The sequence below is a fragment of the Pseudophryne corroboree genome, chromosome 6 (assembly GCF_028390025.1).
Source record: "Pseudophryne corroboree isolate aPseCor3 chromosome 6, aPseCor3.hap2, whole genome shotgun sequence".
NCBI lineage: Eukaryota > Metazoa > Chordata > Amphibia > Anura > Myobatrachidae > Pseudophryne > Pseudophryne corroboree.
In genome coordinates, this window is record NC_086449.1 from 349894320 (window position 1) to 349917468 (window position 23149).

The window sequence follows — 23149 nt, forward strand, 5'->3', positions numbered from 1 at the left end:
GCTGCAGGCAGCTATACAGTACCTCTGTGACATCACAATGCATTCAGCTACAAGCAGCTAGACAGTACCTCTGTGACATCACAATGCATTCAGCCACAAGCACCTAGGTAGTACCACTGTGACATCACAATGCATTCAGCTGCAGGCAGCTAGACAGTGTCTCTGTGACATCACAGTGCATTCAGCTGCCTGCAGCTAGACAGTATCTCTGTGACATCACAATGCATTCAGCTGCAGGCATACTGACAGTAGCTCTATGACAGCACGTTCATTCAGCTGCAGGCAGCTAGAAAGTACCTATGTGACATCACAATGCCTTCAGCTGCAGGCAGCTAGCCAGTGCCTCTGTGACATCGCAATGCTTTCATCTGCAGGAAGCCATACAGTACATCTGTGACATCACAATGCATTCAGCTGCAGGCCACTATAGAGTAACTCTGTGACATCACAATACTTTCAGCTACTGGCAGCTATAGAGTACCTCTGACATCACAATGCATTCAGCTACAGGCAACTATAGAACACCTCTGTAATATAACAATGTATTCAGCTACAGGTAGCTAGACAGTACATCTGTGACAATCACAGTGCATTCAGCTGCAGGCAGCTAGACAGTACCTCTCTGACATCACAATGCATTCAGCAGCAGACACATAGACAGCACTTAGGTGACATCACATATCATTTAGCTTCTGACAGCTAGACAGTACCTCTGTGACATCACAGTGCCTTCAGCTGTGGGCGGCTAGACATCGCCTCTGTGATATCACAATGCATTCAGCTGCAGGCAGCTAGATGGTGCCTCTGTGGCATCACTATACATACAGCTGCAGGCAGATAATCAATACCTCTGTGACATCACAATGCATTCAGCTGCAGGCATATTGACAATAGCTCTATGACATCACATTCATTCAGCTGCAGGCAGCTAGACAGTACATATGTGACATCACAATGCCTTCAGCTGCGGGCAGCTAGCCAGTGCCTCTGTGACATCACAATGCTTTCAGCTGCAGTCAGCTAAACAGTACATCTATGACATCACAATGCATTCAGCTGCAGGCAACTATAGAGTACCTCTGTGACATTACAATGCTTTCAGCTGCTGGCAGCTAGGCAGTACCTCTGTGACATCACAATGCATTCAGCAACAGGCAACTATAGAGCACCTCTGTGACATCATAATGCATTCAGCTGCAGGCATACTGACAGTAGCTCTATGACAGCACGTTCATTCAGCTGCAGGCAGCTAGGAAGTACCTATGTGACATCACAATGCCTTCAGCTGCAGGCAGCTAGCCAGTGCTTCTGTGACATCACAATGCTTTCACCTGCAGGAAGCTATACAGTACATCTGTGACATCACAATGCATTCAGCTGCAGGCAACTATAGAGTAACTCTGTGACATCACAATACTTTCAGCTACTGGCAGCTAGAGAGTACCTCTGACATCACAATGTATTCAGCTACAGGCAACTATAGGGCACCTCTGTGATATAACAATGTATTCAGCTACAGGTAGCTAGACAGTACATCTGTGACATCACAGTGCATTCAGCTGCAGGCAGCTAGACAGTACATCTCTGACATCACAATGCATTCAGCAGCAGACACATAGACAGCACTTAGGTGACATCACATATCATTCAGCTTCTGACAGCTAGACAGTACCTCTGTGACATCACAGTGCCTTCAGCTGTGGGCGGCTAGACATTGCCTCTGTGATATCACAATGCATTCAGCTGCAGGCATATTGACAGTAGCTCTGTGACATCACATTCATTCAGCTGCATGCAGCTAGACAGTACCTCTGTGACATCAAAATACATTTTGCTGTAGGCAGCTATACAGTACCTCTGACATAACAATAGATTTAACTGCATGCACCTAGAAAGTACCTCTGTGACATCACAGAGCATTCAGCTACAGGCAGTTAGACAGTACCTCTGTGATATCATAGTGCATTCAGCTGTAGGCAGCTAGACAGTACCTCTCTGACATCACAATGCATTCAGCTGCAGGCAGCTATACAGTACCTCTGTGACATCACAATGCATTCAGCTGCAAGCAGCTAGACAGTACCTCTGTGACATCACAATGCATTCAGCCACAAGCACCTAGGTAGTACCACTGTGACATCACAATGCATTCAGCTGCAGGCAGCTAGACAGTGTCTCTGTGACATCACAGTGCATTCAGCTGCCTGCAGCTAGACAGTATCTCTGTGACATCACAATGCATTCAGCTGCAGGCATACTGACAGTAGCTCTATGACAGCACGTTCATTCAGCTGCAGGCAGCTAGAAAGTACCTATGTGACATCACAATGCCTTCAGCTGCAGGCAGCTAGCCAGTGCCTCTGTGACATCGCAATGCTTTCATCTGCAGGAAGCCATACAGTACATCTGTGACATCACAATGCATTCAGCTGCAGGCCACTATAGAGTAACTCTGTGACATCACAATACTTTCAGCTACTGGCAGCTATAGAGTACCTCTGACATCACAATGCATTCAGCTACAGGCAACTATAGAGCACCTCTGTAATATAACAATGTATTCAGCTACAGGTAGCTAGACAGTACATCTGTGACAATCACAGTGCATTCAGCTGCAGGCAGCTAGACAGTACCTCTCTGACATCACAATGCATTCAGCAGCAGACACATAGACAGCACTTAGGTGACATCACATATCATTTAGCTTCTGACAGCTAGACAGTACCTCTGTGACATCACAGTGCCTTCAGCTGTGGGCGGCTAGACATCGCCTCTGTGATATCACAATGCATTCAGCTGCAGGCAGCTAGATGGTGCCTCTGTGGCATCACTATACATACAGCTGCAGGCAGATAATCAATACCTCTGTGACATCACAATGCATTCAGCTGCAGGCATATTGACAATAGCTCTATGACATCACATTCATTCAGCTGCAGGCAGCTAGACAGTACATATGTGACATCACAATGCCTTCAGCTGCGGGCAGCTAGCCAGTGCCTCTGTGACATCACAATGCTTTCAGCTGCAGTCAGCTAAACAGTACATCTATGACATCACAATGCATTCAGCTGCAGGCGACTATAGAGTACCTCTGTGACATCACAAATGCTTTCAGCTGCTGGCAGCTAGGCAGTACCTCTGTGACATCACAATGCATTCAGCAACAGGCAACTATAGAGCACCTCTGTGACATCACAATGCATTCAGCTGCAGGCAGATAGACAGTACATCTGTGACATCACAATGCATTCAGCTGCAGGCAGCTATACAGTACCTCTGTGACATCAAAATACATTCAGCTGTAGGCAGCTATACACAGGGGCGGATTCAGGGGCGGATCCAGAAGAAAATGATAGGGGGGGCACCATGGAAGGGGCAAGTACATTTGCGTGCTGCTTCGGTGCATGTGAGGTGGCGCTTCTTATACAATGCCCACAGTTGTAGCGCTCATTATGCAATGTCCACTGTACTGGTAGTGCCCCTTATATAGACCCCATAGTAGTGGTGTCCCTTATGCAATGCCCGTATTGCCCCCAGTAGTAATGTTGCCTGTAGTAATGCCCCCAGTCATTATGCCCTCAGTGGTAATGCCCCTGCAGTTATGACCCCAGTAGTTTAGCCACCAGTAGTAATGCCCCTCTATAGTTTGCCCCATTGTAGTTTAGCCCCTGTAGTTATGCCCCCCTTATAGTTTAGCCACCAGTAGTAATGCCCCCCTGTAGTTTGCCCCATTGCAGTTTAGCCCCTGTAGTTATGCCCCCCTTATAGTTTAGCCTCCAGTAGTAATGCCCCCAATAGTTTGGCCCCTGTAGTTATGCCCCCAGTAGTTTGGCTCCCCCTGTAGCTTAGCCCCCAAGTAGTAATGCCCCTGTAGTTTAGCCCCCAAGTAGTAATGCCCCCTGTAGCTGCCCCCCAGTAATAATGCCCCCAGTAGCTGCCCCCCCCAGTAATAATGCCCCCAGTAGCTGCCCCCCCAGTAGTGATGCCCCCAGTTATAATGCCCCCAGTAGTAATGCCCCCCCTCAGTAGTAATGCCCCTTGTTGATGCCCCCCCAGTAGTAATGCCCCTTGTTGGTGCCCCCCCCCAGTAGTAATGTCCCCCCGTAGTTTCCCCCAGGAGATGCCCCCGCTGCATTAAGGAAGAAAAAAACATAATACTTACCGAGCCCCGTTCCCGCGCCGCTGCAGTCCTCCTTCTGGCTGGCGTCCTCTCCTCAGTACTATGAGAGAGACGTCATGACGGACGTCTCTCCCATAGCGCACGGCGCAGTGACAGCGCCGGAAGCCGGAGCTCAGCACTGAGCTCCTGCCTCCGGCTACCGCTGTGCAGGGAGACGGGCGCCCGCTGGTAACACAATCTCAGCGGGCGCCCGTCATCTCCCTGTGCGGCGCCGACGCCGCGCGGGGGGGGACGATGGACGGGGGAAGCCACAAATGACAGGGGGGCACGGGCCCGAGTGCCCCCCCCCTGGATCAGCCACTGGGCGGATTGGTGTGCCGGGACGCCGGACTGGATTCCGTTTGGCCGGTCCGCCGTCCCGATTGGCTGGCCGTCACCCCCTATGAAGGCCGCTGCCAGCCGCAGCCGCGGTCACGGCAAACGGGCAGCGTTAAGTGAAGCTGAGCAGAAGCCCAGTGAAGCATTTAAAAAATGTCCGCCATCGGAGCTTCTGCGCATGCGCAGCTGCTCCTACGGCGGACATTTTTGAAATGCTTCATAGAACTTCTGCGCATGCGCAGAAGCTTCACTTAACGCTGCCGTGATCGCGGCTGCGGCTGATGGCCTGCAGCGGCGACAGCCTTCATGAGGGGTGATGATAGCGGATGCGGCTGGTGGCTGGCGGCAGCCTGCATATGGGGTGACGGCCAGCCAATGAGGGCTGTGCTTTGTATATGATTTAGGAAGGATTAACTATAAAGGTATGTTTGAGGCGTGCACGTAGGGGGGTTTCCGAGTACCTAGAAACCCCCCCTGGCACCGATGTATCGCAGCTTACCTGATTTTTTCTTTTTGTATCTGTTTAATAAAGTATGTCCTCCGGAGCTCAGCCTCCCTGCACGGCTGCAGCAGCTGCCTCTGCTCCGTTACATACCACTGAGAGGCTGGCTGCTGCATGCAGGGAGAGCGGCTGCTCTCAGGCTGTTTTTGTTTGGGTGCGGCTTGAGTGGAGAGAAGCGCATGGTAGCGGCGCTCCGTCACACTGTACAAAGGAGCGGCTGCTGATAAAACTTGGACGTGGCAACCAGCTAATTCTGACTGCGTCATACACCAGTTGTGTGACAGTCAGTAAGTACTGTCTACTCTGCTACATTTAATAATTATATAGTGTGCCTACCCGCTGCATCATATATATTTTATATATTAGTATAACGTGCTCTACCTGGTGCAATGTGTATAACGTGCTCTGCCTGGTGCAATGTGTATTATGTGCTCTGCCTGGTGCAATATGTATAATGTGCTTTACCTGTTGCAATGTGAATAATGTGCTCTACCTGGTGCAATGGGTTTAATGTGCTGTACCTGGTGCAGTGTGTGTAACGTGCTCTGCCTGGTGCAATGTGTGTAACGTGCTCTGCCTGGTGCAATGGCCCTCATTCCGAGTTGTTCGCTCACTAGCTGCTTTTAGCAGCCGTGTAAACACTAGGCCGTCGCCCTCTGGGAGTGTATCTTAGCTTAGCAGAATTGCGAACGAAGTATTCGCAATATTCCGAAAGGATCGCAGCATTGCTACAAAAAAAGATTGTGCAATTTCTGAGTAGCTCGAGACTTACTCCTAGCTAGCGATCACTTCAGACTGTTTAGTTCCTGTTTTGACGTCACAAACACGCCCTGCGTTCGGCCAGCCACGCCTACGTTTCCCCAGCCACTCCTGCGTTTTTATCGGACACACACTCCCCGAAAACGGTCAGTTACCACCCAGAAACACCCACTTCCTGTCAATCACTCTGCGGCCAGCAGTGCGAGTGAAAAGCGTTGCTCGACCCTGTGTGAAACTACATTGGCTTTTGTGAAAGTATGACGCGCGTGCGCACTGCGCACCATATGCATGCGCAGAAGTGCCGCTTTTTTACCTAATCGCTGCGCTGCGAACGAAAGCAGCTAGCTATCAACTCGGAATGTGTGTAACGTGCTCTGCCTGGCGCAAAGTGTATAACATGCTCTACCTGGTGCAATCTGTGTAATGTGCTTTACCTGGTGCAATGTGTATAACATGCCCTACCTGGTGTAATGTGTATAATGTGCTTTACCTGGTGCAGTGTGTATAATGTGCTCTGCCTGGCGCAAAGTGTATAATGTGCTCTACCTGGTGCAAAATGTAGAACGTGCTCTATCTGGAGCAATATGTATAACATGCTCTACCTGGCGCAGTGTGTATAGGAGGTTCTACCTGGTGAAATGTGTATAAGCGGCACTACTGTGTGGTCTAATGTGAATTGGCACTATTATGTGGCCACGCCCCTTCCCATGAAGCCACACCCCTAAAATGTTGCAGCGCACCTGAGGCGCGCACTTCCAATCCCTGTGTATAGCCAAGCCTTCAGAGCAGTAATCCCGCCCACTTGACAGACTCCACCCCCTCAACAGACCCCACCCCTATTAGGGCTGCTTCCATAAATTTCCCGGGCTGGTTTTTGATCCCAATCCGCCACTGGCTATACAGTACCTATGATATAACAATACATTTAACTGCATGCACCTAGAAAGTACAGTACCTCTGTGACATCACAAAGTATTCAGCTACAGGCAGTTAGACAGTACCTCTGTGATATCATAATGCATTCAGCTGCAGGCAGCTAGACAGTACCTCTCTGACATCACAATGGCCCTCATTCCGAGTTGATCGGTCGCAAGGCGAATTTAGCAGAGTTACACACGCTAAGCCGCCGCCTACTGGGAGTGTATCTTAGCATCTTAAAATTGCGACCGATGTATTCGCAATATTGCGATCACAAACTACTTAGCAGTTTTAGAGTAGCTCCAGACTTACTCTGCCTGTGCGATCAGTTCAGTGCTTGTCGTTCCTGGTTTGACGTCACAAACACACCCAGCGTTCGCCCAACCACTCCCCCGTTTCTCCGGCCACTCCTGCGTTTTTCCCGGAAACGGTAGCGTTTTCAGCCACACGCCCATAAAACGGCCTGTTTCCGCCCAGTAACACCCATTTCCTGTCAATCACATTACGTTCGCCGGAGCGATGAAAAAGCCGTGAGTAAAAATACTATCTTCATAGCAAAGATACTTGGCGCAGTCGCAGTGCGAATATTGCGCATGCGCACTAAGCGGAATTTCACTGCGATGCGATGAAAAATACCGAGCGAACGACTCGGAATGAGGGCCAATGATTTCAGCAGCAGACACATAGACATTACCTAGGTGACATCCAGTGGCGTAACTAGAAATTTTTCTCCCCCAAGCCAAAAAATCCTTCGGCGCCCCCCCATACCCCCCCGTAATTGGCACTGGCAAAGGTAGAAAAATGCCGGCAAAAAGGGGGTGTGGCTTTGTCGAAATGGGCGTGGCTTTGCGTGGAGGGCGTGGCATTGCAGGAAAAGACTACCTTATACCCCAGTTTTGCAACCTGCACGCCCAGACGTTGGCCACCACAGGAAAGAAAAATAATCCTGATTCATGCCCCTTACATTATTTGTAATTTTTCCTCCTTATAGTAATGCCCAGTATACATTATTCCACATACTGCAAAGGCCCTTAGACATTATTCCTCACACAATAATGCACATGACACAATATGCACACACTGTAATGCCCCAGACACATTATGCCACACACCGTAATGCCTGTGACACATTATGACAGGAATCGCAATGCCCGTTATACATTATGCTACACACTGCAATGCCCCTGATACATTATAGCACATACAATGTCTGTGACACAGTATGACACACACCACAATGATCCTGAGACATTATACCACATACCACAATGTCCGTGATATAGTATACAACACACCGTAATGCCTGATACATTATGACACACACCGTAATGCCCATTACACATTAAGTTCTACAGTAAGGCTTCTAATTACTTTTAAATTACCTGCTCGTTGCCAGGGGTTTCATGCTCTTGGTTCCATGCACGGTGCCAGGGGTTTTCATGCTCAGGGTGTCATGCTCGTTGCCAGGGGTTTCATGCACTGGGTGTCATGCTCGTTGCTAGGGGGTAGTGCTTGTTGCTAGGGCCATGCTCCCAGTGCCACATATGCCCCCAGTGCCAGATATTCCCCCACAGTGCCAGGTATATGCCCCTAGTGCCAGATATTCCCCCACAGTGCCAGGTACATGCCCCCAGTGCCACATATACCCCCCCCCCCAGTGCCACATATGCCCCCTCAGTGCCTGCTCCCCCCAGTGCCAAATATTCCCCCACAGTGCCACATATGCCCCCTCAGTGCCTGCTCCCCCCAGTGCCAAATATTCCCCCACAGTGCCAGGTATATGCCCCCAGTGCCAGATATTCCCCCACAGTGCCAGGTATATGCCTCTAGTGCCAGATCTTCCCCCCACAGTGCCAGGTATATGCCCCCAGTGCCAGATCTGCCCCCACAGTGCCAGGTATATGCCCCCAGTGCCAGATCTGCCCCCACAGTGCCAGGTATATGCCCCCAGTGCCAGATCTGCCCCCACAGTGCCAGGTATATGCCTCCAGTGCCAGATCTTCCCCCCACAGTGCCAGGTATATGCCCCCAGTGCCAGATCTGCCCCCACAGTGCCAGGTATATGCCCCCAGTGCCAGATCTGCCCCCACAGTGCCAGGTATATGCCCCCAGTGCCAGATCTGCCCCCACAGTGCCAGATATATGCCCCCAGTGCCAGATCTTCCCCCCACAGTGCCAGGTATATGCCCCCAGTGCCAGATCTGCCCCCACAGTGCCAGGTATATGCCCCCAGTGCAAGATCTGCCCCCACAGTGCCAGGTATATGCCCCCAGTGCCAGATCTGCCCCCACTGTGCCAGGTATATGCCCCCAGTGCCAGATCTTCCCCCCACAGTGCCAGGTATATGCCCCCAGTACCAGATCTGCCCCCCACAGTGCCAGGTATATGCCCCCCAGTGCCAGATCTTCCCCCCCACAGTGCCAGGTATATGCCCCCAGGGCCAGATCTGCCCCCCACAGTGCCAGGTATATGCCCCCAGTGCCTGATCTGCCCCCCACAGTGCCAGGCATATGCCCCCAGTGCCAGATCTTCCCCCCACAGTGCCAGGTATATGCCCCCAGTGCCAGATCTGCCCCCACAGTGCCCCAACAGTGCCAGGTATATGCCCCAAGTGCCAGATCTTCCCCCCACAGTGCCAGGTATATGCCCACAGTGCCAGGTATATGCCCCCCCCCCCCCCATGTGTTGGAGGGACACGGAGCGCATCGCGCGTCTCTCCTGGCTCTCCCCCCGGCTTGTCTAATAAAGGAAGTGCCGGTTCGTGAGCCAATCAGAGCTCACGAACGGCACTTCCTTAGACCGGCCGGGGGAGAGCCAGGGAGGGACACAGGAGAGACGCGCGATGTGCATTACGTGTCCCTCCAACACAGCAGGGAGGGAGAGGAGACCGCAGATTGACATGCGGACGCTCATCCGCATGTCAATCTGTTCTAAGTCAGTGGCGCCCCCGCAGCCCCTCGCCCCCAAGCCACCACGAGGACTGCGGGGGCAGTAGTTACGCCACTGGTGACATCACATTTCATTCAACTGCTGCCAGCTAAAAAGTACCTCTGTGACATCACAATGCATTGAGCTGCAGGCAGCTAGACGGTACCTCTGTGACTTCAAAATACATTTAGCTGTAGGCAGCGATACAGTACCTCTGACATAACAATACATTTAACTGCATGCACCTAAAAAGTACGTCTGTGACATCACAAAACATTCAGCTACAGACATACAGTACCTCTGTGACATCATAATGCACTCAGCTGCAGGCAGCTAGACAGTACCTCTGTGACATCAAAATACATTCAGCTGTAGGCAGCTATTCTGTACCTCTGACATAACAATACATTTAACTGCATGCACCTAGACAGTACTTCTGTGACATCACAAAGCATTCAGCTACAGGCAGTTAGACAGTACCTTTGTGATATCATAATGCATTCAGCTGCAGGCAGCTAGACAGTACCTCTCTGACATCACAATGCATTCAGCAGCAGACACATAGACAGTACCTATGTGACATTACATTTCATTCAGCTGCTGGCAGCTAGACAGTACCTCTGTGACATCACAATGCATTCAGCTGCAGGCAGCTATACAGTACCTACGTGACATCACAATGCATTCAGCTGTATGCAGCTAGACAGTACCTTGTAACATTATAATGCATACAGCTACAGGCAGCTAGAGAGTACATCTGTAACACATACAGATGGAGCCTCAGTTATCTTACCCCCCCTAGTCGCAGGCATGCACTCCCGGCGCGACTAGGCGATCCATCCGCCTAGTCACGACGGGAGTGCATAGAGCCACTTCCCATTGTAAGCGTCTCTGTCATGGCGCGCGGGCCTGCCCAGACGGAGACTCTCTCCATTAAAGTGAATGGGGCGTGCATCCGTCCAGATGGAGATGCTCACAGCGTCTCTGTGCGCACAGGCGGGCGCGCCTAGTCACAAACGGAGCCACGACTAGCGTTGTGTAAATGCCGACTTTTGAAAGAGCATTTCAGGGATACCGTGAAAGTAACACCTATCAGCACGGCCATGTGTTGCTACATCTGAGAGACATGTCATAAAAATGACTTACATCCAGGGGTTAAAGTGGGGGGGAACGAGGTGGAACTGAGTTCCACCACCTGTAATGGTAGGGGGAACTAGTTCCACCTCCTCCTTTGCCCTGCACAGTAATTCCAACAGAAAAGCCCACCCCATCACCTTCGTGAATCGATGATGCAGGCGGTGCTAGTGTTACTGATGAGCTGCAAACACCTCCTCCTTCCTCAGGTCCTGGTGGCTCCATGGTCCTCCTACATCTACAGCCCACCCCTCCTGGTTATCAAACATGCTGTGTCTGTTGGACAGCATTCCTCAGGTCCCAGTGGCTTCCTTTTTTGGCACGGCATATGTGATGTCATGCTGTCACCGCTGCAGAAATGAAGGAGAGCCATGAAGAGAGCAGGCTCTGTGCATCTTGAAGACAATGTGAGAGGGGGCTTGAGGGACAAGAGAGGTGGGGAAGCTGCTGGAGGGATATAGGGCATGAAGCTGCTGGAGGGACACAGGCGGTGAGCTGCTGGAGTGACAGAGGCAGAGATGTGTATAAGAGCACTATGGTGGTCATTATGTGTAAGGGGCACTACAACTGGGGACATTATGTTTAAGGGACACTACTACTGTGGGCATTATATATAAGGGGCACTACTGTGTGGCATAAGGTGTATACAGGGTACCATTATGTAGTGCAACATGAGTAAAGGGCACTAATGATTGACGTAACCATAATAAGGGGCATTACTATGTGGTGTAATATGAATCGGGGGCACTACATGCCGTTTAATGGGAACAAGACCATGCTACTGTGTGGTGTAATTTGAATTGGGGGTACTATTGTGTGACCACGCTACTTCTTTGTGAGATCAATGTCCCTTGATAAAGTATGGAAAGTAGGGCACTCATTTCTAGTTTGCAGGGGGGTGCTGAAAACACTAGAACTGTCCCTGGCTTTTCTTAATGTGGGGGGGGGGGGGGGGGGGGGGGTAGGTGGAGGGGTAAATGAGTTCCACCACCTCTTCAGAACCACTTTAAGCCCTGCTTATATCCAAATGTATATGAGTCCCAAAGTTAGTAAGATCTAATTGTTAAAGAAAAAACACTGATATTTTGCAGGATTTGTTTGTGTATTGTGTTTTACAAGAGGTTCCATGTACTGTACGTAGCCACGAGATACCTTATTTACAATGCATGTAGCCATAGGGATCATTGTGCCTTATAACCAATGCAGGAAAATGGCACTGATGACCTCATTTGAATGTATGTATCTCTGATTCTTTTTCCCCCCAAGAATGTAATAGCTACATAATGGGGGTAATAGATCCAATTAGGGAGATTAATGGACTATTCAGAAGTCAGGGAGATTGCTACTATTTCAGGGAGTCTCCTGCAGAATGCGGAAGGGTAGGCAACTGTGTTTATAGTATCAGACCACCAGTAGTCAGTCAGTACAGGTACAATACACAGTCCACATGAATGATCACTAGGCAAGATATAACAAGCGAAGTCCAAATAACAAGCAGTGGGGGATATTCAATTGTTTGAAAAGTCAGTTGGGTGTCTCTTTTTTCCTATCTAATGGACAGGAAAAAACAGACTTTTCAAACATTTGAATTCCCCCCAGTGAGTGAGATTCATGACAAGGCAGAGGCAACACACAGAGGTGAGACATAAACTTGATCCAAGGGCAAGTCCAATGGGGGTCTTTCCGACCTGATCGCACACTAGCTATTTTTTGCAGCGCTGCGATCAGGTAAAAACTCGGCAAAACTGTGCATGCATATGCACCACAATGCGCAGGCATGTCGTACGGGTACAAAGCAGATCAGTGCTGGGCGATGGATTTAACGAAGAATCCATTCGCACAGCCGATCGCAAGAAGATTTACAGGAAGAAGGCGTTTATGGGTGTCATCTGACCGTTTTCAGGGAGTGGTTGGAAAAACGCAGGCGTGTCCAAGCGTTTGCAGGGCGGGTGTTAATTTCCGGGACCGGACAGGCTGAAGTGATCGCAGCCGCAGAGTAAGTTCAGACCTACTTAGAAACTGCACAAAACTTTTTGTACCGCTCGGCTGCACAAGCATTCGTACACTTGCAAAGCGAAAATACACTCCCCCATAGGCGGCGACTATCTGATCACAGAGCTGCAAAAAATAGCTAGCGAGCAATTAACTCGGAATGACCCCCAGTATTCGGTACACATCATTGTTATCAAGCAGGGAATTGCAAAGCAGGTTCAGTACACGATAACCCAATCAGTAGCGGATCTTGCCACGGGCAAGCAGGACTTTTGCCTGGGGCGCCGCCTTCCGGAGGGCGCAGGGCGCCATCTGGAGGGCGCCGCACCAGGGCAAGATCCGCTGCTGCTGTGCCCCCCGCTGCCCCCCGCTGCCGATGGCCGCAGTGAAGGGAAACTAGACGCGTACGCGTCTAGTTTACCTTCGTGGAGAGGTCCTTTACTGTGCGGTGCGTGATGACGACATCGCACCGCACATCATTTCAGTCTGTACAGGGGGCGTAAATGACCACGCCCCCTGTACGAAGCCACACCCCCTATTGCCGCCCGGGGCGCACAGAGCCCCAGAACCAGCCCTGAACCCAATATGGATGGAAGAACACAGAAGCGTAGTCAAAATGAAAGTCAGAGGTCAAAAGCCGATGTCTCATTCAAATGTTTGAGGAGTGTGCACAAGAAAACGTTCACAGAAAAATCAACTAGTTAGATTTAACTAGTTGATTTTTAGTTAGATTTCTCTATTAGGGGTATCAGTGGTGGAACTAGCGAGCGGTGGGCCCAGGTGCGAAAAAATGCTTTGGGCCCTCCCATCCCGTCCAAGTCCACCCCCTCACCTCTGGAGAGGATCTGGTGATGAGGGGGACCTGCTCAGGGCCAGAGAAATGGATACTTAGCAACAGTGCCGTAACTAGACATTTTAGTGCTGTGTGCAAGAAACGGCATCGGAGCACCCCCCCCCCCCCCGTAGGCGCGCGCAAAAAATATAGCGTCGTGGCTTCATGGGGAAGGGGTGTGGCCACAAAATAATACCAATTCATATAACGGTGCACAGTAGTCTCCATTATTCAAATTACGCCGCACAGTAGTGCCACTACACCAGGTACAGCCCTTTTTACACATTACGGCGGACAGATTCCCCTTTTTACACATTACGGCAGACAGAGTCCCCTTTTTACACATTACGGCAGACAGCGCCCCCTTTTTACACATTACGGCAGACAGCATCCCCATTTTACACATTACAGCAGACAGCGTCCCCCATTTTACACATTACGGCAGACAGCGTCCCCTTTTTACACATTACGGCAGACAGAGTCCCCTTTTTACACATTACTGCAGACAGCGTCCCCTTTTTTACACATTACTGCAGACAGCGTCCCCTTTTTTACACAATACGGCAGACAGCGTCCCCTTTTTACACATTACGGCAGACAGCGTCCCCCATTTTACACATTACAGCAGACAGCATCCCGTTTTTGTGCACATCACACAATCCAACACCCCTTATGCATTTTATATCTATCACCCCTTGACTCCCCCTATGCCTTTATGCCTATACCTCCCACACCCCAAATATACGCCTATCATCCCAAGCATTCACACACCCTTTGTATAAATAATGCCTATCATCCCTCCCCCCACACTCCTTATATACTGTACCTATTACTCCCCTTATTTACATAATACATATCACCTATACTTTATGCCTATCAACCCCCCCATTCCACATACTGAATACCTAAAGATCACCATGACAGGCAGTTTTTACCTGTTTGGATGATAGTGGCTGTTCCTCCCAGGATGAGAGGTTCCACGGCAGGTATCAGCTCTGCTCTCCTCTGTGCATGCTAAGATTCTGTCTTTCTGGAGCAGGAATCGGAAGAACTAGCCAGGGTCAAGCACGTGTAACGGAGCCAGGGACAGCACGGGCTGGTGAGCTGCTATGGTAGCATTTCATGGCAGTAGCCGGCAGCTCAGCAATATTACTTGATGCAGCGGGCTGGGGGCAGCGATCACATCTCCTTGCCCCAAGAAAATAGAAAAACAGTTCCTCTTTTGGCGCTGCAAATTGGAGCAGCAATGGGTAGTACAAAAATAGGTCACCAACCTATACAACAGTATGCAATGGAAAAAGTACAACCTCACTTTCTGCGCTCCAAATGTCCCATCGATTGAATGGTTTCTCACCAGAACAATGGTATCATATGAAAAAGAAAATAAAACACAACATAGTGTAATATAGTCTATGAGAAATAGTTCTTTCCACTGTGTGGGGGGGAAGAATAGGTGATGTAGAATTTTCCCAAAAAGATTCAAACGTCCACCTTCTTATGGGATCACCACAAGTGATGTCATGCCAACGGAACAAGGAATTCGGACATGTATGCTTAATTGTATAAGCGAGGTAGAAAACACATAAAGGTTTCTTTATTGTGAGTGCTGCTTGTTTTTCTTCAACCAATTCAGAAAGGATGAATATCACTCACAAAATACATGAGAAGAATTGAAAAAAAGGGAGCCAATTAGGGCAAACAAAAACCCCTTTATTAAAATTCAAAATACAAATAGACGACCGGCCATACCATGAAAGGAAACTGAGATGGAAATCAGCTGACACAATGTGACCCGGGTATCAATATGTCATAAGTTCCCCTCAATGAATATGGCAGGTTAGGACATCAATATGGCACTGTATCAACGCGTTTCGACGCTCAGCGGCGTCTTTATCAAGATTTAACAGTGTACATAACTATAAAACATATAAAAATATATAAATAAATATATGTATGATAATAATATCCATCCAATATAAATGATAGCCTCAATATAATTCCAAATTAAAAACATCTAAACACACATAGCATATCATATGACCTACCACTGATATGTGGACTCCCTTGTATGGTCAGCTCACATTATCCAGCTGACCATTCAAGGGATGGTGATCCCATAAGAAGGTGGACGTTTGAATCTTTTTGGGAAAATTCTACATCACCTATTCTTCCCCCCCACACAGTGGAAAGAACTATTTCTCATAGACTATATTACACTATGTTGTGTTTTATTTTCTTTTTCATATGATACCATTGCTCTGGTGAGAAACCATTCAATCGATGGGACATTTGGAGCGCAGAAAGTGAGGTTGTACTTTCTCTAACGTCCTAAGTGGATGCTGGGAACTCCGTAAGGACCATGGGGAATAGCGGCTCCGCAGGAGACTGGGCACAACTAAAGAAAGCTTTAGGACTACCTGGTGTGCACTGGCTCCTCCCTCTATGACCCTCCTCCAGACCTCAGTTAGAATTTTGTGCCCGGCCGAGCTGGATGCACACTAGGGGCTCTCCTGAGCTCTTAGAAAGAAAGTAATATTTAGGTTTTTTATTTTCAGTGAGATCTGCTGGCAACAGACTCACTGCTACGAGGGACCTAGGGGAGAGAAGCGAACCTACCTGCTTGCAGCTAGCTTGGGCTTCTAGGCTACTGGACACCATTAGCTCCAGAGGGATCGAACACAGGCCCAGCTTCGGTCGTCCGGTCCCGGAGCCGCGCCGCCGTCCCCCTAGCAGAGCCAGAAGCAAGAAGACGTTCCTGGAAATCGGCAGCAGAAGACTTCGGTCTTCATTAAGGTAGCGCACAGCACTGCAGCTGTGCGCCATTGCTCCCCAGGCACACCACATACTCCGGTCACTGATAGGTGCAGGGCGCTGGCGGGGTTGGGGGGGCGCCCTGGGCTGCAATATAAGTACTTTACTTGGCAAATTAACACATAATATAGCCTTTAAGACTATATATGTGCAAAAATCCCCTGCCATAACTGTATAAAAAGGGGCGGGGCTATCTCCCTCAACACACTGGCGCCATTTTCCCTCACAGCTCCGCTGGAAGGATCGCTCCCCAGGCTCTCCCCTGCAGTTCCAGACTACATAGGGTAAAAAAGAGAGGGGGGGGGGGCACTAAATTTAGGCGCAATCTGTGATATATAAGCAGCTATAAGGGGTAAAATCACTGTGTAGTGTGTATCCCTGTTTTATATAGCGCTCTGGTGTGTGCTGGCATACTCTCTCTCTGTCTCCCCAAAGGGCTTTGTGGGGTCCTGTCCTCAGTCAGAGCATTCCCTGTGTGTGTGCGGTGTGTCGGTACGGCTGTGTCGACATGTTTGATGAGGAGGCTTATGTGGAGGCGGAGCAGGTGCCGATAAATGTGATGTCACCCCCTGCGGGGTCGACACCTGAGTGGATGGATATGTGGAAGGAATTACGCGACAGTGTCAACTCCTTACATAAAAGGTTTGACGACATATCAGATGTGGGACAGCCGGCTTCTCAGCCCGTGCCTGCCCAGACGTCTCAAAAGCCATCAGGGGCTCTAAAACGCCCGCTACCTCAGATGGCAGACACAGATGTCGACACAGATACTGACTCCAGTGTCGACGATGATGAGACTAGTGTACATTCCAATAGAGCCACACGTTACATGATTACGGCAATGAAAAATGTGTTGCACATTTCTGATATTACCCCAGGTACCACAAAAAAGGGTATTATGTTTGGGGAGAAAAAACTACCAGTGGTTTTTCCCCCTTCTGATGAATTAAATGAAGTGTGTGAAGAAGCGTGGGCTTCCCCCGATAAGAAACTAGTAATTTCTAAAAAGTTACTAATGGCGTACCCTTTCCCGCCAGAGGATAGGTCACGTTGGGAGACATCCCCTAGGGTAGATAAAGCGCTCACACGCCTGTCAAAGAAGGTGGCACTACCGTCTCCGGACACGGCCGCCCTAAAGGAGCCTGCTGATAGGAAGCAGGAGGCTATCCTGAAGTCTGTTTATACACACTCAGGTATTATACTGAGACCAGCTATTGCTTCAGCATGGATGTGCAGTGCTGCAGCTGCGTGGTCAGATTCCCTGTCAGAAAATATTGATACCTTAGACAGAGACACTATATTGCTAACCATAGAGCATATTAAAGACGCAGTCTTATATACATGAGAGATGCACAGAGGGATATTTGCTGGCTGGCATCTAAAATAAGTGCAATGTCCATTTCTGCCAGGAGGGGTTTATGGACTCGGCAGTGGACAGGGGATGCAGATTCTAAAAGGCACATGGAAGTTTTGCCTTACAATGGTGAGGAGTTGTTTGGGGGTGGTCTCTCGGACCTCGTTTCCACAGCGACAGCTGGGAATTCAGCATTTTTACCCCATGTTCCCTCACAGCCAAAGAAAGCACCGTATTATCAGGTACAGTCCTTTCGGCCCCAGAAAGGCAAGCGGGTTAAAGGCGCGTCCTTTCTGCCCAGAGGCAGAGGTAGAGGTAAGAAGCTGCAGCATACAGCCAGTTCCCAGGAACAAAAGCCCTCCCCCGCTTCCTCTAAGTCCACCGCATGACGCTGGGGCTCCACAGGCGGAGCCAGGTACGGTGGGGGCCCATCTCAAGAACTTCAGCGACCAGTGGGCTCGCTCACGGGTGGATCCCTGGATTCTACAAGTAGCATCTCAGGGGTACAAGCTGGAATTCGAGACGTCTCCCCCTCGCCGTTTCCTCAAATCTGCCTTGCCAACAGCTCCCCCGGACAGGGAGGCAGTGCTGGAGGCAATTCACAAGCTGTATTCGCAGCAGGTGATAGTCAAGGTACCCCTCCTTCAAAAAGGAAGGGGTTACTATTCCACACTGTTTGTGGTACCGAAACCGGACGGTTCGGTGAGACCCATTTTAAATTTGAAATCCTTGAACACCTATATAAAAAGGTTCAAGTTCAAGATGGAATCGCTCAGGGCGGTTATTTCAAGCCTGGAGGAAGGGGATTACATGGTATCACTGGACATCAAGGATGCTTACCTGCATGTCCCCATTTACCTTCCTCACCAGGAGTACCTCAGATTTGTGGTACAGGACTGTCATTACCAATTCCAGACGTTGCCGTTTGGTCTGTCCACGGCACCGAGGGTATTTACCAAGGTAATGGCCGAAATGATACTCCTTTTAATTATCCCATACTTGGACGATCTCCTTATAAAGGCGAGGTCCAGGGAGCAGGTGTTGGTCGGGCTAGCACTATCTCGGGAGGTGCTACAACAGCACGGTTGGATTCTGAATATTCCAAAGTCACAGCTGGTTCCTACGACACGTCTACTGTTTCTGGGGATGGTTCTGGACACAGACCAGAAAAGGGTGTTTCTCCCGGAGGAGAAAGCCAAGGAGTTGTCGTCTCTAGTCAGGGATCTCCTGAAACCAAAACAGGTCTCGGTGCATCACTGCACGCGAGTCCTGGGAAAAATGGTAGCTTCCTACGAAGCAATTCCATTCGGCAGGTTCCATGCAAGAATCTTTCAGTGGGATCTGTTGGACAAGTGGTCCGGATCCCATCTTCAGATGCATCGGCTGATAACCCTGTCTCCAAGGACCAGGGTGTCTCTGCTGTGGTGGCTGCAGAGTGCTCATCTTCTAGAGGGCCGCAGATTCGGCATACAGGACTGGGTCCTGGTGACCACGGATGCCAGCCTTCGAGGCTGGGGGGCAGTCAGGCCCTTGGAAGTTTCTTCCCTGTGTATGGTCATGCCAGGAGATTTCCCTACACATAAATATTCTGGAACTAAGGGCAAATCTACAATGCCCTAAGTCAGGCAAGACCCCTGCTTCAAAACCAGCCGGTACTGATCCAGTCAGACAACATCACGGCGGTCGCCCATGTAAACCGACAGGGCGGCACGAGAAGCAGGACGGCGATGGCAGAAGCCACAAGGATTCTCCGATGGGCGGAAAATCACGTGTTAGCACTGTCAGCAGTGTTCATTCCGGGAGTGGACAACTGGGAAGCAGACTTCCTCAGCAGGCACGACCTCCACCCGGGAGAGTGGGGACTTCATCCAGAAGTCTTTCAGCTGATTGTAAATTGCTGGGAACGGCCATAGGTGGACATGATGGCGTCCCGCCTCAACAAAAAGCTAGAAAGATATTGCGCCAGGTCGAGAGACCCTCAGGCAATAGCTGTGGACGCTCTAGTGACACCGTGGGTGTACCAGTCGGTTTATGTGTTCCCTCCTCTTCCTCTCATACCCAAGGTACTGAGGATAATAAGACGAAGAGGAGTAAGAACTATACTCATTGTTCCGGATTGGCCAAGAAGAGCTTGGTACCCAGAACTTCAAGAAATGATCTCAGAGGACCCATGGCCTCTGCCGCTCAGACAGGACCTGCTGCAGCAGGGGCCCTGTCTGTTCCAAGACTTACCGCGGCTGCGTTTGACGGCATGGCGGTTGAACGCCGGATCCTGAAGGAAAAGGGCATTCCGGAGGAAGTCATCCCTACGCTGATTAAAGCTAGGAAAGAAGTGACCGCAAACCATTATCACCGCATATGGCGAAAATATGTTGCGTGGTGTGAGGCCAGGAAGGAATTTCAGCTGGGCCGTTTTCTGCACTTCCTACAGTCAGGGGTGACTATGGGCCTAAAATTGGGTTCCATTAAGGTCCAGATTTCGACTCTATCGATTTTCTTCCAGAAAGAACTGGCTTCACTACCTGAAGTTCAGACATTTGTTAAGGGAGTGCTGCATATTCAGCCCCCTTTTGTGCCTCCAGTGGCACCTTGGGATCTCAACGTGGTGTTGAATTTCCTAAAGTCACATTGGTTTGAACCACTTAAAACCGTGGATTTAAAATATCTCACGTGGAAAGTGGTCATGCTGTTGGCCTTGGCTTCGGCCAGGCGTGTGTCAGAATTGGCGGCTTTATCATGTAAAAGCCCTTATCTGATTTTCCATATGGATAGGGCGGAATTGAGGACTCGTCCCCAATTTCTCCCAAAGGTGGTTTCAGCTTTTCATTTGAACCAGCCTATTGTGGTGCCTGCGGCTACTCGTGACTTGGAGGATTCCAAGTTGCTGGACGTAGTCCGGGCCCTAAAAATCTATGTTTCCAGGACAGCTGGAGTCAGAAAGACTGACTCGCTATTTATCCTGCATGCACCCAACAAGTTGGGAGCGCCTGCTTCAAAGCAGACTATTGCTCGCTGGATCTGTAGCACGATTCAACTTGCACATTCTGCGGCTGGACTGCCGCATCCTAAATCTGTAAAAGCCCATTCAACGAGGAAGGTGGGCTCTTCTTGGGCGGCTGCCGAGGGGTCTCGGCTTTACAACTTTGCCGAGCAGCTACTTGGTCGGGGTCAAACACATTTGCTAAATTCTACAAGTTTGATACCCTGGCTGAGGAGGACCTAGAGTTCGCTCATTCGGTGCTGCAGAGTCATCCGCACTCTCCCGCCCATTTGGGAGCTTTGGTATAATCCCCATGGTCCTTACGGAGTTCCCAGCATCCACTTAGGACGTTAGAGAAAATAAGATTTTACTCACCGGTAAATCTATTTCTCGTAGTCCGTAGTGGATGCTGGGCGCCAGTCCCAAGTGCGGATTGTCTGCAATACTTGTATATAGTTATTGGTTAACTAAAGGGTTATTGTTGAGCCATCTGTTGAGAGGCTCAGTTATATTTCATACTGTTAACTGGGTATAGTATCACGAGTTATACGGTGTGATTGGTGTGGCTGGTATGAGTCTTACCCGGGATTCCAAATCCTTTCCTTATTGTGTCACCTCTTCCGGGCACAGTATCCTAACTGAGGTCTGGAGGAGGGTCATAGAGGGAGGAGCCAGTGCACACCAGGTAGTCCTAAAGCTTTCTTTAGTTGTGCCCAGTCTTCTGCGGAGCCGCTATTCCCCATGGTCCTTACGGAGTTCCCAGCATCCACTACGGACTACGAGAAATAGATTTACCGGTGAGTAAAATCTTATTTTTTCCATTACATCTCCTTGCCCGCGTCTCTGAGAGGGGCTGCGGAGTCCAGTCAGCCTGGTTGCAGCCGCTGCCTGATTGCATGTAAAGGGAGGAGGAGCCTTTCCCTTGCTGCCGTTGCAGCGGCCCAAAAACCTCTAAAGTGTACCAGCGGGGGGGGATATGTCACCCTACCCAGCCAGCCACTGCTGATGGTCGTGAGACAGTGGAGGAGCCAGTTGCCCTCTTCAGGACTGGAGCCTGGAGGCAACAGGCTCCGTTGCCTCCGGGACTTCCACCCCTGATTCCTAATCAGTGTGGCCGGAAGTGCTGTGCCGCTGCTCAGCAGCACAGTTCCTCGGAGTCAGCGGCGGCAGCAGGGACGGGCTGGCGTGGGGTCATGCGTAGTGACGCCGCAACGCTGGCAATACAGCACAGCGGACCAGCTCAGAAGCTCAGATCAAGACCAAGTGACGAGGTAAGCGAGGTGGGGGGGGGGGGGGGGGGGAGTTTGGCCAGACAGCGGCATGTAATGAGTCAGTTTGACTCATTACATGCCGCGCAGGCTTTGGGCCCCTTGACAGTGGCGGGCCCCAGTGCAAGGCACTGCCTGCACTGGCGGTAGTTCCGCCACTGAGGGGTATATTTACTAAAGTGCTGGTTTTTAGAAGTGGAGATGTTGCCCATAGCAACCAATAAGATTCTGCTTATCTAGCACGTACTAGAAGATCATAGCTATAATCTGAGTGGTTGCTATGGGCAACAATCTCACTTCTAAAAACTTGCACATTAGTAAATAACCCCTTAGTGTTCCAGGGCATAGTTCTAATCACCTATAGGCTAGCTGGCAGCACATATTAAATACTTTTAGACCTCAGTGGGAGCTGTGAGCCTAAGGGCAATACTCCGTAATCTTTAAAAGTAATATCACCCAACCAGTTTTTCAAAAAAGTGGTTCTCCTGTATGTAGCACCTGGCTTTCAGTCTAAACTGTGCGACTAACCACGGAGCACAGTGAAAACATTTGTACAGAGCAGTTTCGGAAGTGGGGAACTATAATGCGGTGCTCCATACCTATGTGCCAGTGCAGCTTTTAGGATGCTGCATGTTCATAAAAGCATTTTATCAATAGATAAATATGAAAATATTTTAAGATATTGATGCTTTTTGCAGTTCACTAGACCCATATTTAGGTTGAGTCTAAAAAAAGACACCTTTTTTATTGAATATTGTATAACTTTAAGATTAGTGCAAACTAACCTTGCAAAGTAAACCGAAAGCACTGGCGTACTTATAATTGGTGCATTGTGCTCCCAGGGTCCAATGGGACCCACACCATCACCCTGCACCCATTTTTTTCAAAACTTACCCTCTGTAACCCCGTGTCGGCAGCAGCAGTGCTGCAAAAATCACCAGAAAAATGACAGGGTGGCCATTTTCCTGACGTTTCACACATGCACAGTAAGAAAATCACTGGGTAAATGGTTCCCGCTACATTTTCCCAGAGACCTGCACATGCGCACTAGACCTTGGGACATTGCTTGGGTCCCCTAGTGACCCTAGTGCCTGGAGTCTACAGTGCAGTCGGCTAGATAGGAGGGGACCCAGACATCTGCACACGGGCCTCCTCCTCTCTTGACCGGAA

General features: G+C 49.8%; 1 protein-coding gene across 1 annotated transcript in view; it reads left to right on the forward strand.

The window, feature by feature from the left end:
* LOC134934569 (sodium/nucleoside cotransporter 2-like) overlaps positions 1–23149 on the forward strand; it is a 176247-nt gene that overhangs the window by 109612 nt on the left and 43486 nt on the right. The window lies entirely within an intron of this gene.